The sequence below is a fragment of the Sinocyclocheilus rhinocerous genome, unplaced genomic scaffold (assembly GCF_001515625.1).
Source record: "Sinocyclocheilus rhinocerous isolate Xijiao unplaced genomic scaffold, SAMN03320098_v1.1 scaffold431, whole genome shotgun sequence".
In the NCBI taxonomy this organism is placed as follows: domain Eukaryota; kingdom Metazoa; phylum Chordata; class Actinopteri; order Cypriniformes; family Cyprinidae; genus Sinocyclocheilus; species Sinocyclocheilus rhinocerous.
In genome coordinates, this window is record NW_015624541.1 from 400,226 (window position 1) to 406,659 (window position 6,434).

Below are 6,434 nucleotides of genomic sequence, written 5' to 3' on the forward strand. Positions count from 1 at the left end.
GTTTGTGTGTTTGTGTGTGTGTGTGTGAGTGCATTGTATAAATATTTTAGATATTACTGTCACGGTACGGGTGTTCTAGAGAACAGGCAGGACGACGAAGATGACGAATCAAAGGATATTTAATAAAGAAACAGGAAATCCAGACAGGGTAGACATCAACATAGGCAGGAACATGGACATTGACATTGGCAATAACCGGCAAACTAGACTACAATAGGCAGGAACTAATATAGGGCAGATAACGAGGGGCAGACAGGTGAGAGGGTAGACATCAACATCGACAGGAACACGTACATTGACATTGACATTTACAATAACCGACCAACTAGACTACAGGAGACAGGAACTAATAAAGGGCAGATAACGAGGGGCATACAGGTGAGCACAATAAGGTGATTAACTGCAAATGAGAACAGGAACAACCAAATAAGGACACAGAGGGAGAAACCACAATCCACAGTCCACAGGGGTGTGACAATTACATTTGTAACATTTATATATATATTTTTTATGATGATAACTGATTATAAAATAGCTAATCTATTCTATGACTCTCAAATGATTCGTGAATAATTGTACATCTCTAAAGTTGCGAATACAAAAGGTTTTATTTTTTAGAAGCTCGTTTTACATTGATACTGCACATATCAGTGTTTATCTAACCATAAACGTGTGCTAGGACTACACTTTACGCATGAATACCCATGAATAATAAATAGACCAACCAGAGAACTCAGTGTGCCTTGTAAATTTATATGAATTTACTTGCGTAATCCTCAGGAGTATATTGATTTTTGTAAATACACGCGGCTTCGCTACCGTTCGGACGTTCTTGCTTACTGCTCTGCGCTTTGCTCCCTATTTCTGTACTTTTCTTTGATTTTTCTAAGATTTTTACTTCAGCAGATCAGCACAGTGCTCAAACAACATATTTTTGGCACAAACACTAAAACAAAAAACTCTCTGGGACTGGAATAATACCACGAAAAAGAAAACTTTTGCCTCCCACTGCCAGCAGCTTACATTCCGGAGAAGGGAAAACACAGCTGCCCACATTCAAACAGAAGAGAAAGAAAATGCCTCCTGTTGAATCTACTTGCTGCATGAACTACTGCAAACTTCTACAAAGGATTGCGGTTCTTGAAACAAAGTTACTTGCTGGACTTCCAAAACAGGCAGAACACTCAGCAGCTATACAAATAAACTTGCCTTGCCTTGCCTTGCCTTGCCTAAATAAGCTGACATAATAAGATGTGCAATTGGTAAACAGCGCCAGTGTCATTTGTACAAAACGCTGTTGTAAGGAGGAATGTTTGGTGATCCATGATCCAATAATTACTTCATTCATTTCTCATTTGAAATGCCTCATGTGTTTTGACTTCACCTGTGGCAGTGAACTGTTGAGGAGGGATTTGTACAGGGGAGCGACTGCATGTGACATTTTAGTCAGGTTGTCAAATTATTTCTGCATTTACACACCTTCACACTGGGAAAATAACAGCCTACAGGAGTCCCATTTATGGCATTCATTGACTTTCTGTCATGCTTTTATCCACAATCAGCCTGTGGGCAAATATGTTTACATGTCAACAGTAAAAAAAAAAAAAATACATTATTTATTTATTTTCTTCTTTGCTGATTTTTGAGCAAAGCTTTGGAATTCTAAATTGAAATATTTGTGACATTTCAGGTTGTCAAATTATTTCTGCATTTACACACCTTCACACTGGGAAAATAACAGCCTACAGGAGTCCCATTTATGGCATTCATTGACTTTCTGTCATGCTTTTATCCACAATCAGCCTGTGGGCAAATATATTTACATGTCAACAGTAAAAAAAAAAAAATACATTATTTATTTATTTTATTTTATTTTAATTGTACAATAAGCCCTTTGCTAATGCAAATAACATATTTTCTCAGGTCTAAAGGGTTGGTCAGATAAATACTGAAGGAGTTTGTATAAATGCAGGTGTTATGATGAATGAGTAAATGTGTTTTGTTTGTTCATAAGAAAGGTTGTTTGGGATGCCTAAGGTTCAGTTGGGAAACAGCATTGATTTACAACTGGAAAGTGCCTCTATTAATTGCCCTACAATGCATAAACAAAATATACACAATGAAAAATGCCTGTTTGTGTTGTTTTTATTATCAAATTACAGAGCTGTGCTGTTGTATATTGACTACATGGGTAGAGTTGATGCTAGTGACTTTATAGAGTAATGAAATCAGCAGTAGATATCCAAACGACAGAGCTGTGTGTGCCAATTCTAGAAGATGTATGTGACTCTTAAAGTACAATATCTTATTCTGGTGTACCAAGGGATATATCATCACATGCCACTGTAGAAATGTTTTATATCTAGCAAAAGAAAACTTATTTTAAATCCTTATTGAGTGATGCGTTTCCTCATGGGTTGCATCAAACATACATCTGTTTAACAAAGCTGAAAGCTGATTCTAAAAGCATTATACGGACCTCCATAGCACACTTTGCTTTGCTTTGCTTTGCTTTGCTTTGCTTTGTTTTGTTTCGTTTTGTTTTGTTTTGTTTTGCTTTGCTTTGCTTTGCTTTGTTTTGTTCATCCAGGACGTATTTTGTTTGTTTTCACAGCCAGGTTCGATTACACTGTATCATTGTGTCTGAAATGTGTTATGTTTGTATCATTGATATATGTTCGTGAGTACTATAGCAGCAACCATCTTCATTGTTTTATTCATGTTTTTGTTGCATTGGATTTACAGTACCACCAAAACTTTACACGCACAAAGTGCCAAGGTATGTAAGGTTTTGGGTGCCAAGTGCAACTTCAAATTTCATGAGAATATGTAGATACATGTATATTAATGAATTTAATACACAGACAAACAAAGGCCACAACTTCAACACAGTGCAAATGTTGTGCTCAAAATTTTATACCCAAAATAATTGTGTAGAATAAATTCACACTGTTCCTTCCTTTCTGTCCTTTCTTGTTTCTGTTGGGTGAATACATTTTTCATTTTGGTGTTTTGTTTTAGAAGAAGAAGCTTTGCGCAAGGGTGGAAAATCACTCGTAAAACCACATGTAAACAACTATTTATTTCTTGACATTTTGTGCCTTTTCCTTATTTAGCATCGTAAATGTTTATGCAAAGTTTCAGCACATACAGTAGATGTGTTTTGATGCAGAAGAAGATCCCACAAGATCTCAAAATCGCTCAAAGCGGGTCTGATCCAAATTTAAACTGCTTGAAACATTGGTTAAACTATTTATTTCTTCTCGAAATATTGTGACTCTTACACATTTAAGGTGATAAATATGCACTGTTTTTACACAGATGTGATTTGGAAAGTGTATACAAAAATTGCCCCCTTCAATGGTTTCAATTTGTCCAAATTTAACACTTTGAAGAACAGAGTAAAAAAAAAGTAAAGTAAAAAAAGAGAAAGAACCTTTATTGTTGTACTTTATGGATGCTCATATTATTTTAATATTATTATTTTTATTTGAGGTCAGTTTGACCCTTAATACAAACAGAGAAGCTATTTTATTAACACAGCAGGAGAGAATTTTTCTTGCTAGCAAAATAATCCTATTTTCAATTGAAGTGTCTGACTGAGTATTGAACACACACTTTTGCATTCATATTCCATGATCACGCCCCCCAGTTGCCGAATCCGTCGCCAGGTCTTCGTCCGGGACCTCATAATTTAGTAATTAAACCCCGAGCATATCATCACACCCAAAACAACCTGGCCTGTAGCTAATAGACGGAGATCGGCTGCCAATTGATGGATCTCATCACGGGCGGTGATAATCTGTCCCATCGGTCCGTGGCAGATGTGGCCTTTTGGCTAGGCATTCTTGAGTGCATAAGAGAAGATGGATGTCAGGGTTTGAAGTCTGTGCTAGAATTGATAGGAGAGCATGCAGCTTTAATCGAGCTTTGTCAGATCCTTTATTTCCCTCACCAACTTCATTTGTTCTTGGTTCTTCTGAGAATTTTTTATAGCCTATAATTGGGCTCTTTGGATTTCTCAATGGATAAGACAAAGTGGGTGATTAATTTTTTAATTGAAATCAGTTATGAAACCAGACATCTGGCAGAGGATATTTAGCATCGACTGATGAACAGAGATGTGACATTGAATTCTTTCTCTCCCTTTAAGCTTTTGGATCTTCCTCATTAGACTTGAACCTGCACTCTGGGTTGGATCTCATCACGGGCGGTGATAATCTGTCCCATCGGTCCGTGGCAGATGTGGCCTTTTGGCCAGGCATAGACAGAGGCTGCATTCTCGAGTGCATAAGAGAAGATGGATGTCAGGGTTTGAAGTCTGTGCTAGAATTGATAGGAGAGCATGCAGCTTTAATCGAGCTTTGTCAGATCCTTTATTTCCCTCACCAACTTCATTTGTTCTTGGTTCTTCTGAGAATTTTTTATAGCCTATAATTGGGCTCTTTGGATTTCTCAATGGATAAGACAAAGTGGGTGATTAATTTTTTAATTGAAATCAGTTATGAAACCAGACATCTGGCAGAGGATATTTAGCATCGACTGATGAACAGAGATGTGACATTGAATTCTTTCTCTCCCTTTAAGCTTTTGGATCTTCCTCATTAGACTTGAACCTGCACTCTGGGTTCATTCACTCAAATGCTCCGTTTGTTACTTTCAGTGTGGCAGCTACTTCTTATACAAAGCAACTTGCACTTCATTAATTGCAAGCGCAGTGCCCTCAGGGCAACATTACTCAAGTGCGTAGTAGAGTTTGATCCAGTTCCAGGGACACTTTAACTTGGGATTGGAGCTTTTATTTCATTGATACAGATCCTTAATAATTACAGAGCTTCAGGGTTGGGCAAAAGTGGGAATTTATGTACTGGCTTTCTTCAGTTCATGAGTTGAATTGGCCTAGAGAGTGTTGAATTGGAATGACTGAAAAAGGAATTTACTGATTTGCAATTTGCAAGGAAATTCAACAGTTATGTGACAAAATTTTAAACGAAACATAAATGATTTCATCTTTAGTTTGTTTTTATGAAAATGAAAAAATATATAATTTATTATATATATCTACGCATACACAGCAATTATATGAATGCTTACTTTTAAATTCAAATTGCAATTCGACATCCCTTTTACTACCTCAGTTCAAAAGGATTGAATTGGATTATAAAAGGCATTATTTAAAAAGCATAATTTAATTCTGAATGCCACAAAACTAGTGAGCTTGTTCTGACAAAGAAACATAAAATAGTTGTCTCGAATGAATGTTTTGCATGACAAAAACAATATTTTCTGATATCATCTAACGCATATTTTTTCTTTAATAGGTTTGGTATCATCCTCCACAAGAATGAACCAGCTCTTCATAAGGTCGATTTGGAAACCACCTCCTATGTGAAAAACATTAGTCTGCAGCAGTACGATTGCATCCCACAATCCCTCTCCTACACGCACCTGGGCGGATACTACTTCGTCAACTGTCGGCCAGACTCAACAGGTGCGGTACGGCCACAATTAATCATCGATACTGTAACAGACAATGTCATCGGTCCAAATAGGGATGTGAGCGGCACACCTTATGTCTCTCCTGATGGCCACTATTTAGTGAGCGTGGATGACCGTGACGGGCTAATGCGCTTGCAGCATGTGTCCGTGCGGGGTGAGATCGGCCAACCCTTTGACATTCACACCAACCTGCACCTGTCCGATCTGGCCTTCATGCCCTCTTTCACTGAGGCTAACCAGTATAACGTGTTCGGCAGCTCGGGCTGCCAGACGGATGCTCTTTTTGTGGAGCTCAGCACCGGTAATGTCAAAATGATCAAGAGCCTAAAGCAGCCTACGCCGGCTGCTCAGTGGCCTTGGAATCACCAGAACAGGGTCATGACTGGCAGTGGGCTGTTCGGACAGTATCTCATGACCCCGTCTCAAAGCTCCCTGTTTATTCTGGATGGGCGGCTGGATAAACTCAACTGTGAGATCACCGACGTTCCCTTGGGAAATACTGTGGTGTGGGTGGGAGAGCCGTAAGCCGTTTTATAGGGGCTTGAGAGGAAAACAAACAAACAGGTTGCACTGAATTTGGTCTCCATTTAATTTATTGAGAATAAAATAAGTCTCAAAGTTTGGAACAAAATTGTTCAAAACTATTCAAAAAATTGTTCAACTGTTCAAAAACTTGCATTGGAAAAGAGAACTTGAGAAATGCTTGTTTTTGATAAGCTAGCCAGGTTTTTGAGTCAAATAGCTAATAAGTAGTTTCTCCAAAAATATTTAGGTGACGTCAAACTAGAATTGGTATCTTTTATTAAGAAAGTCAGTAAGAATTACTTTGTTTGAAGGTAAGAATTGTTTAACTGATTGATTGAATCGATTCAACTGATCTGGACCCATGTTTTAGGAATAATATTTTCTCATCTCCTTTTAACACTTAAAACACA

The 6,434-nt window shown here is 37.8% G+C and overlaps 1 pseudogene; it reads left to right on the forward strand.

The window, feature by feature from the left end:
* The window catches only part of LOC107741511 (follistatin-related protein 5 pseudogene), a 14,205-nt pseudogene extending 8,079 nt beyond the window's left edge, over nucleotides 1–6,126 (forward strand).
* The last annotated feature ends 308 nt before the right edge of the window (nucleotides 6,127–6,434 follow it).